Consider the following 10940-nt stretch of genomic DNA (forward strand, 5'->3'; position numbering starts at 1 on the left):
CTCTTGGCCCTTCATCTCTTTCCAGCCCCACTTCTGATTGCTCAACCCACCCTCTGACCAGCTGGAACATTCCTGCCACCTCTCTCCTGGCTTATGCTTTGTTGTTGTTCCCAATAATTCCTGGTTTCAACTTCTGCTTGGTGCTATGGTATGTTTTACCTTAATTCATCATATTGTTGCTCCAGCTCCCTCCCACTAACTGTGAATATGTGTCTCCTCTGAGCAGTAGCAAATCTTACCTGAAGAATCCCAGAATCATAAAATCTCATCATTGGATAGAACCAAGAAAACCATCCAGCCTGACTCACTTTTAAATAAAAGTCCCTTCTACAACACTGATGACAAGTGGTCATTCAGCCTTTGTTTGAAAACCTCTGCAGAAGGAGAACCTACTATCCTCCCAAAGTTATCCAATCCACTTTGGAGCAGCTATGATTGTTTGGAAGTTTTTCCTTATATCAAGCAGTAATCGACTTCTCCACAATTTCCACCTATTGCTCCTAGGTCTGCCCTTTGGGGCCAAGCAGAACAAGTTGGATCTCTCTTCTACATGTTGTCATTGTTGGCAGTCATTTTTCAGTCATGCCTGACTCTTTGTGACCCCATTTGGGGTTTTCTTGGCAAAGATACTGCAGTGGTTTGCCATTTCCTTCTCCAGCTCATTTTACAGATGAGGAAACTGAGACAGAGTTAAATGACTTACCCAGGGTCATACAGCCAGCGTCTGAGGCCAGATTTGAACTCTGGTTTTTTCTGACTCCAGGCTCTGCCCTCTATTCACTCTACCATCTAGCTGCCTCTTCCATGATAGACTTTCATATATTTAAGGCAGTTATTATATCCCCACTGAGTCATCTCTTCTCCAGGATAAACATCCTCTGTCTCTTCAATGAAGGGCATAGTAACTATATGGCATAACACCAAATCCCTCACCAACTTGGATGCCTTCCTCATGACATGTTCCCATTTGTCAAAGCTATTCCTATAATGTGTTGCCTAAGCTGGATACAGCATTTCTGATGTATTCTGACCAGGACAGAGGACAGTAGGACTCTTACCTTTCTCATTCTTAACATTATGCCTAAAATAACATTAGTTGGTTGTTTTGGGGTTTGGGTTTTTTTTGACTGCCACGTCACACTGCTGACTTTCCCCTCAGACTCATTTCTCTGCCAAATTTCTCTCTTTTTGCTGAGGCATCCCCAACTTTCATTGTCCATCCCCAGTTTCTTGCTCATTTATTCCAAATCTCATCCATAATATTCCTCATATTCATCCTCTTCTCTCTACTCACATGGACACCACCTTGGTTGAGGGTCTCTTCTCTTGCCTGGATTACTGCCAAAGCCTTCTATTTGGCCATCCTATCTCAAGATTCTTTCTCCTCATTTCAATGTAGAACTGCTGTGATTTTCCTTAAGCACAGATATCATTTTGTCATTTATTTACTCAATACACTTCAGTAGTCCTTATTACCTCTGGGATCAGATCTAAACCCCTGCGTTTGCTATTAAAAACTCTTCAAAACTTGGCCCAATCGACCTTTCCAGTCTCATTCCACAATATTTGCCTTCATACATTCTATAGTCCAGACAAACTATATTTTTGGTTTTCCTCATACATGACACCAAGCCTTTGTACAGACTATCCTCTTCCTCACCTCCACTTCAAAGACTGCCTACTTTCCTTCAAAGTTCAATTCAAGTACCACCTTGTACATGAAGCCTTTCCCGATTCTTCTAACTGCTGGTTGCTTCCACCCATCTCCACCACATTGTCTTTATCTGTTCTGCATGTATCAAACATAAACCTATATATGCACCATCTCCTTCAATAAAATGCAAGCCCTATGAGGACAGGGACTGTTTTATTTTCATTTTTGTATCCCTAGCATTTAGTATAATGCCTGGCACATAATAAATGCTTTTTTGAATATTTGACTCTTAGTGTTGATAGTCTGATAAAATTACCAGACTTTTTTCACATGAACTATTGTCTAATTATATCTCCTCCATTCTGTATTTATGAAGATATTTTTGAATGTATTTATAGCTACTAGTAATCATTTGAAGAGATCAGCAACAGCATCTCTGTGAAATCCACCTATTATTCTGTTTGAGATCTTTGGGGGATCTTGGTTCCTACAGCTTCCAGGGGTGGGGGGCCTGTAGCCTTGAGATCACATGTGGCCCTCTAGGTCCCCCTCTGACTGAATCCAAGCTTAATAAAAGGATTTGTTCTGTAAAACTTGGACTCAGTCAAAAGGCTGCACCCAAGGACCTAGAAGGCCATATGTGGTCTGGAGGCCACAGGTCCTCCACCCCTGGGACTTAAACTAGCCCTCCCAGTTTCATGTCATCTCCAAATCTGACAAGCATAGCAAGTATGCCTTCATCTACATCAGTGATGAAAACATTGAATAACACCAGTCTCCATCTCTTCTTTGGCTCAGCAGCTTCAGATACCCATTAAACATGGAGAGGGCATAAGAGCATGGACATTTGATGTTTTCATTTTTTTTTTGCTATATCAGAATTGCATACTACTTCTTCCCTCCTTCTCCTAGATCCTAGTGCAAACAGGTTGTTTCACTCAATCCTACACACACTGGGTCTAGCTCAGTGGGATCATCAGAAGTATGCTTTCCATACTCATAGACAGGAATATTCCATTGTTTTACTAGCAGTCACACACCAGAAAAAAAGCAGCCAGCCACCCTTAGTAATATTCTCATTATAGAGTTTAGACTGGTGACCTGGCTATATTCTATATCTTTCAGTGATCCATACCAGAGGAAAGTTAGAAATAAAATTGCATCAGCTTGCATGATACCATGGCATAATATGCCAAGGTAAAGAACTGCATTCATTTTTACTATTTTAGAAGGAAAACATTGTTATTCCTGAAAGGAAGACTCGGATGACACCAGCATGTAACTGTTCTTACAAGCCACTCTTCAAAATTTCTGGAAAATGCATATCTGAGTTCCTTCCTCTTTGTGCAGAACCATAATGGATCTAATCAGTAAAAAAAAAATGAGAAACAGATTTATTTTTATCTAGTTACAAGAAAATGGCCCCTGAAATGTATCCTCATATTTTGTAATTAGAACAACTATTTAGAGAAGTGTGAGGGATTTGACTAACCTGCTCTCCTTGGAGTTTCAGAGCCACGAGTGTATCTTCAAATGACTGAGGAGTAAAAAGAATAATCACTTTCAGTTGCAGGCAACCAGAACCATCATTTTTGTGTGTTACGGGGAGGGGGAAGTCTGTTGAATGGTCCTCTGAGAGGAGCTAGTAAAGGGAGGATAACACAATTAGAGCCAAAGGAGAATCTCAAAGATCATCCATTCCAGCCCCCTTATTTTATAGACAAGGAAAATGAAGCTCAGAATGCTGAGGTAAAAGCAAGGAAAGGCTTGGTGAGAATGGTGGGGTGGGTGCTGAACTTGGTCTGAGACACAGTTGATTAGGTCTGCCTCTTCTGTTGTTGTTGAGTTCTGAAAACCTTATTGAGATTGTACGGAGAAGGCAAATATTCTTTTGAATATTTCAGGGCTCATTTGTGGGTGTAGAAGCCAAAACAACTGAGGAAATCAATGAGGCTGATGCATCCTCACAAAGCAGAAAATGGTAGCAGACTTTGTGAAAGTTAAATATTACTTTGAATTTTTTCGGTTATTAACAAATAATAGGAACCAAGCAAAACCCGACTATTTTAAACTTGTCCTCAAGGACTTCAAGTATCTGTGATTTCATCACTGTGTGTATTCCTTCCAACAAAGGAGCCGGAGTCCTCTACAAATGAACAGATGGTCATTAAGAGTTGATGTGGCTGAAATGTCATTACCTTTCAGCTAATCTGGTCATGAACATCTTTCTAGGCTGGGTCTTGCACAAAAGACAAGCAAGATATCACTAAGCCTACCAGGTCTCTATTGATATAGACTTTAAGAACAGAGGGCACCTCCCTGCCACAATGAGGCATTAAAGTATAGGACTTCAGGGTAGAAAACTTTTTATACTGATAAAACTACATTTGCTAAGAGCTGAGTGAATTGGTTTCTTCTGTATTCACCATGTCCACCTCATTTTCAGTGAAGGAATTTTTTTTTTACCTTAAAGAAGAGTTAGATGATGCTGTTGCTGATCTCTTCAAATGATTACTAGTAGCTGTTGGTGTAGATGATATGGAAGGCATTCTGGGAACTTTTCTCAGTTTCTGTGAAATCTTTCTGCCTAGGGAATCAATGATCATTTTTCCTTTGAAATTGTGATGCTTGTTCTCTTATTACTAAAATAATTATTCAGCATGTGTTCAACAGTTATTCTAAAAGACTAGTTAGACATTTTTTACTGTACAGTGATTTTTCAATATAATTAAAATTTCATTTTTATATAGTGTATACTTTTAAATTAATTAGGTAGAAAATCTGAATGAAAACACATTGATACCTATTGATGATTTTTGGATTTAGAATCTGCCCCCAGAGTCAAGTTTATTCCTATATTGCCTGATTTGCCTTTATTTCTTAGATATGTAGGAGATTTTTCATAAGATTGAATTGCCATGACCTCCACCTAAACAAAGGAATTCTGGGAGCATTTAAGGGCAAAAAATGAAAGGACAACAAAGAGAAGAACAATCAATGGAAAAGATGTATAAAAATCATTGTGACAAATTTTCTCCATCAAGGACTGCACTTGGACCCTAATATCACATGCACTTATGTATATACTTATAGAGGAGGTAGAAATGGTATTGAGAAGTAAGAAAAATCATCTAGATTGGACCAGATATAAACAGAAGAAATCCATCCTAGAGGAGACCATTGTAAAGACGTTGAGGAATTGATTTATGAGGCATATTCGAAGTGGATACCAAAGGCATAGAAATCATCTTGGCCCTTATTAGGTGACTAAAAGATCATCAGTGACATTGGGTGGATCTCCTGGGGCAAACTTATGAGGGACAAGGACAAAAGTTGCACAGCATGAGCAAGCAGGGACATCTGCATCACTGGAGGGAACTTCTGAATCATTAATATCATAGATATATTTGAATATTTTGAGTATAGATCTGATAAACTAAACTAAGAACTGGTGGGCGAAGATTAATTAGTTAACCCATTTTTTTAAAAAAAAAAGAAATATCAAATTATCAAAATGCAAAAGGAACCTGGTGAATTTATAACAAGCAGAGAATAAATGTTACCAGAAACTACTACATTCAATTAATTGTATGACAGCAAAAGTGAGAATTCAAAGGAAGTGAATAAATATCTGCAAAAATTATTTTTGTGATTTGTTTGGACCTGTGATTTTATGGAGGTTGGGAGCTCCCAGTAGGAACTTTCTACAATGGTGCAGATCAGCAACACATCTGCAATTCACAGACACAGAGTAGCCTAGGATACTGAAAAACTAAGACTTGTTTATGGTCACATAGCTAAATCATATCATAGGCAGGACTTGTACTTAGGTCTTCCTGATTCAAAGCCAGCTTTCTATCCAGTATGCCTATTACCTTTCCCATACAGAAATAAAACACCTAAATTAAGAACAACAACAAAAAACAAGAAATAGAGATCAGAAATAACCTAATCTAAGAAAAAGAAATCAGAGAATTGGAAGTAATCCAAGCCATACTGAAAAATGTATAGCCACTACAACATTCCAGACAAGTAGCAATTCAGCTCTGCCTGAAGACCTATTGTGGGAGGACCAACTATTACCCCAAACAGTCCTTTTCTCTGTTAAGTAGTTCTAATTGTTAATTTTTTTTTCTAAAATAAAGCTTGAATCAACTTTTTGTAATTTTTACTCCTTGTTATTGGTTCTGCACTCTAAGGCAAACAGATTAAGTAAAATTCCTCTTCCACATAATGGCTTTTCATATTCTTGAATGTAACTATTATGTCCCCTTCTGAGTCTTCTCATCTCCAGGCTAAAAATTCCCAGGTTGTTTAACCTGTCCTCATAGGGTTTGTACTTAAGACACTCCATCATTCTGACGGTCCTCTGGACACCCTACACCTTGCAATGTTTTTCCTAAAATGTGCTAAATGAAGCAAACTTTAAATGAATAGTCAAAGACAAAATCCCTTGTTCCATATGGACTTACAAGTACAGTCTACCAAACATCTAAAGAGAAATTAATGTCTATTCTACAAAATTCTTCTCAAGAATAGAGAAATAAAGCACTCTATCACTTTTTTTAATGTGAAACTGTGGTCATGATTCCCAAATTAGGAAGCAAGAAAGAAGAGAAAAGGAACTATAGACCAATTTCACTAATGAAAATTATGCAAAAATTTGCATCAGAGACTCCAGAAATCCAGAAAATAATTCATCATGACCAGGTTTAGGTCATACTGGGGACACAAGGATGAGTCATAAATGGAAAGAAAATTAAAATAACTAACCATATAAACATAAAAAACAAAAAACTCCCACATATTTCAATAGATGTTCAAAAAAGTTTTGACAAAATATTCATTTATAACAAGAACCATAAAGAAAAGAAATGAAGCACCCTATCTTTAAGATGATCAAAATGAGTTATTATTTGAAATGGAAAAACACTGGAAGTTTTCAGAGCATTAACAGAGGTAAAGCCAGGATGTCCCCATTTTCCACCATAACTATATAATACTAACTATTAAGATAAGAGAGTGAAATTAAGGTATAGTAATAGTATGAGGAATGGAGTTAGAGTAGGGGAACCTAGTTAAAATCCTTGCTGTGATATTTATGCAAATCATGTAACCTGTTTGGAATGTAGTTTCCTCATCTATAAAATAAGGGGTTAGATTTGATTATATTTAAGCTCCCTTTCAACTTTAAATCTATGATCTTATGATTCTAAACACTAGCAAAGAAGAAAGAGTTATTCCTATTTGCAGATGACATGATAGATTCCTTAGAAAATTGTTAACTTTAATAGGAATAGTATTAGAAACCTGCTAAATCATCAGTATTCCTATAAAATATTTCACAAATTAGAAGGAAACAGTAAGAGAAATTCCATTTAAAATAACTACAAAATGCATGAAATATCTGGAAATTATCCTACCTAGACACATGTAGGATTATATGTGAAAAATACAAACCACTCTTTAAAAAATAACAGAAGACCTAAATAACTGTAGAACAGCTATTTAGTGTTCCTGATTGGGGCTATACCTATATAATAAAATGATAAATTTCTCTAAATTAATTTAGAGGTTTATTGCTATATGAAGAGGATATTTTATAGAACTAGACAAAATAATTACTAAATTCATTTGAAGAAACAAAAAATTCAGAATCTCAAGGAAAAAAAAATTTTAAATTGTTATGTCATACAATTTCCTGATCTCCAGCTATATTATAAAGCTATAATCAACAAAACTATTTAATATTGGTTTAAAGATTAAAAAGTCAATCAGTAGCCTTTTTTTTAATTTGCTCATTCTTCCAACCTACTTTATTACTTCTAATTTTATGTAATGGCCAGGTTTTGCACTTCTGAAGGGAAGATCTGGGCTGGTTCTATTGCTTCTTTCTTGGAGTTTGTAGGCTTCCCCGTGGTCTAGGATTCCTAGCCTGGTTATTCTTCTGCAAGCTTCACACTGGGCTAAAATCTGGAACTGAGACCAGGATCTGCAATTATTTTTCAATAAACATGAGAGTGGGTAGCAAGGAAAGCTTATATGACAAGAACTACACAGAAAACTGGAAAGTAGTTTGGCAGAAGTTAGGGTCAAACTAACATTTAATCTACTCCAACCCAATCCAATTCAACAAGAATTTAAGTGCCTAGAATGTATCAAGTATCAAGTGTTAGCCATGGTAATGCAAATGTAAAATGAAGTATCACTTGCCCTCAAGTAGCTTACATTATTCTGGGAGGAAACTAACATGTACACAGATGAGTAAATGTAAAATATGTACAAAAAAGCAGCATGGTATAGTGTCTAGAAAGCTGTCCTCAGAGTGAGAAGACCTGGGACATGGGTTCAAGTCCCACCTGGGCTCTTAAATCTTTTATGAGTTTCCTCACTAGGAATGAATGAACCATACCAAAAACTATACAAAGTAATTTCAGTGAGGCATGGGGAAGGTAAGGGTTTTAATAACTAGGTTGGATACTAGTTAATGAAAAGCCTTTTTGCAAGTAGCATTTAAGCTAAGCTTTGAAGGGTTTACAATGGCAGCAGTCTAGAGAAAGAGCATTTCAGGCTTGTAGACAGCCTGTTCAGAGGCATGGAGATGAGAGAGTGAATAATGTGCTTGAGGAACAGTTTGGCTTGAATAGAGAGTGTGAGGAAGGAATAATATGTAATCAGCTGTAGGGCTGGGGTGGGAGGGAGGTTGTGATTTATCTTAGAGGTAATAGGAGCTACTCTCACAGGAGACTGATATAATCAAACCTGCACTTTAAGAATATTAATTTAGCAGGTGTTTCATTCACTGTCAAACATGTCACCATTACAGTGGGCTTTTTAGTTTAGAAGCAAGCAACAGTAGTGGTGTGACTCAGATCCCAGGAGCAGATCCTGGTCTCAGTTCCAGATTTTAGGCCAGTGTGAAGCTTGCAGAAGAACAACCAGGCTAGGAATCCTAGACCATGGGGAAGCCTACGGTTCTCTTACTTCAAACTCCAAGAAAGCAGCAATAGAACCAGCCCAGATCTTCCCTTCAGAAGTGCAGAACCTGGCCATTACATAAAATTAGAAGTAATAAAGTAGGTTGGAAGAATGAGCAAATTAAAAAAAAAGAATACCTATATAAAAAGCTATTATGGTGACAATTACTATGATGAATAAAAAGCTATTATGGTGATTCAAGACACAAAATTAGAAAATGACTCCAGGATATTGATAAGCAATCTTCAAATAAAAACACAACTTAGGCACAAATCCAACTAGAATTCCTAGAAGAGGTAACGCATGAGTTGTTATCATTGTTGTTTAAAAAAAAGAGTTAAAATATCATTATAAATGAAATGAGAGAACTAAAAGAAAAAAATAGAAAAGGAATGAGAGCTATGGAAGTAAGAATTAGAAAGGGAATTAACAGCTTGGCACAAAACCTCTTACTCAAGCAATAAACTCTCTGAAAATTATAACAACCAAACAACATGAGACAATAAGAGATATTAAAATAAAGTCAAATGACTAAAAAATAGGAGAAAATGTAAGATATCTCATAGCAAAAATAACTAACATGGAAAATAGATGGAGGAGGAAAAAAATAAAGAATACTAGACTACCTGTTTCTGTTGACCAAGTAAAAGGCTGAACACAATCTACAGATGGGGCATAGAGATCATAGAATAATAGATTTATAACTAGAAGGGATCTTGAAGGATAAAGGTCTGCCTCCTCATTTTACATGTGAGGGAACTGAGGCCTAAAGAAGTTAAGTAATTTGCCCAAGGACACATATACAGTAAATGGCAAAGGCCAGATTTGAACCTATGTCCTCTCTCCTATTCTTTCCACTGTACTATATGCTTAGTTGGATCTTGTTTATTTTCTAATATGCACTAAAAGAGTTAGGACATGATCGTTATTAATTGTCCCTTCTGAAAACCAATTTGCTCAAGGCAAACGATATTATCAGATTTCTCAATTCTTCTAGATTTTTTAGTTAAATGTTAGCTACATATACTAAGACAACAGTACAATACCCAAAAAGAAAAGCCCCTATACCATTAATTAGTTTGGCTGGCAATGGAATCCACTATTCATGGAATTGCTTAAATAACTATGAGGGAAACATCTTCCCCGATCCCTTCCTTTAACAGGACATCCAAATTTGACTTCTGAGCTCCCAAATAGTAATATAAACCAAGGAGCCCCCTGTTGTAGCCTTTTCATGTGCCAGCCTCTTCTTTCTCCAGCTCTGAGATCCAATGTATTTCCTAGTGAAAGTTATAACTACTATATTAAAAATATTTCACAGATGGTAGACAATCTAGGTTTTTAAATATTATGTATTTATACATAAAATATTACAAAGTATTTTTATGATATTAAAAACTCTTATTGTATTTCATTCAATCTTGATTACATAAATAAATCAGATTAGCTTGATTTTTAAGTTATTTTCCATCATTTGGGGGCGGGGTTGGAAGTTGGTAGACTAGTGATACTATAACATGTTCCTCATCATATAAGAAAACTGTGTTACTGACCAACTTCTTTCATCATCCAGATATTTTCTTTGAGTTGTTTTCCGAGAAGTGTTAGATTTGCATTGATTTATCCACAGGTTTTTCTCCTAGTTCCTGTTGTGTGAACTTGTAAGGTGATAACTAAGGTAAGTTTGAGGTTGTAAACCTTAGAAAAACAAAATGGATCTCATAACACTTGAATCTATCTAGGACTATAGACTCCTCAGACTTACTTAATTAGCTAACTAGAGGAATGGAAAAAGATGTATATATTACACCTATTTTTGCACTAGACAATGATAATAATAATAATAATAGCTAGCATTTATAAAGCACTTTAATATTTATAAAGTGCTTTACAAACAATAACTTATTCGATTCTCAACTCTTTTTCATAAATATCACAGATATTATTAGCCCCTTTTTGCAGACGAATAAACCAAAGTTCAAAGATGTTAAATGACTGGCCAACGATCACATCTATTATAGCATTAGAATTTGAATCTAGGTCTCTCCTGACTCCACACCTAGTACTCTTTCTGCTATGTTAGAATACCTGAAAGTCATGCATATTAGCAATGCAGGCAAATCAAATTTTCTTTTAAAAAAATTGCACCCAGAGGATTACTACTGTGTTCTTTTAGGCTGCTGATACTTGATTACATTAACTGTTATTTTAGGAGGCAGTGTTGTACCTAGAAACATGGGGCTTTCGAAAATTGGAGAAATGTCTTTATCTTTTGCTAATGGCAGACTAACCAGATCTCCACTCTTTC

The sequence above is a fragment of the Trichosurus vulpecula genome, chromosome 5, assembly GCF_011100635.1.
Source record: "Trichosurus vulpecula isolate mTriVul1 chromosome 5, mTriVul1.pri, whole genome shotgun sequence".
Classification (NCBI taxonomy): Eukaryota; Metazoa; Chordata; class Mammalia; order Diprotodontia; family Phalangeridae; genus Trichosurus; species Trichosurus vulpecula.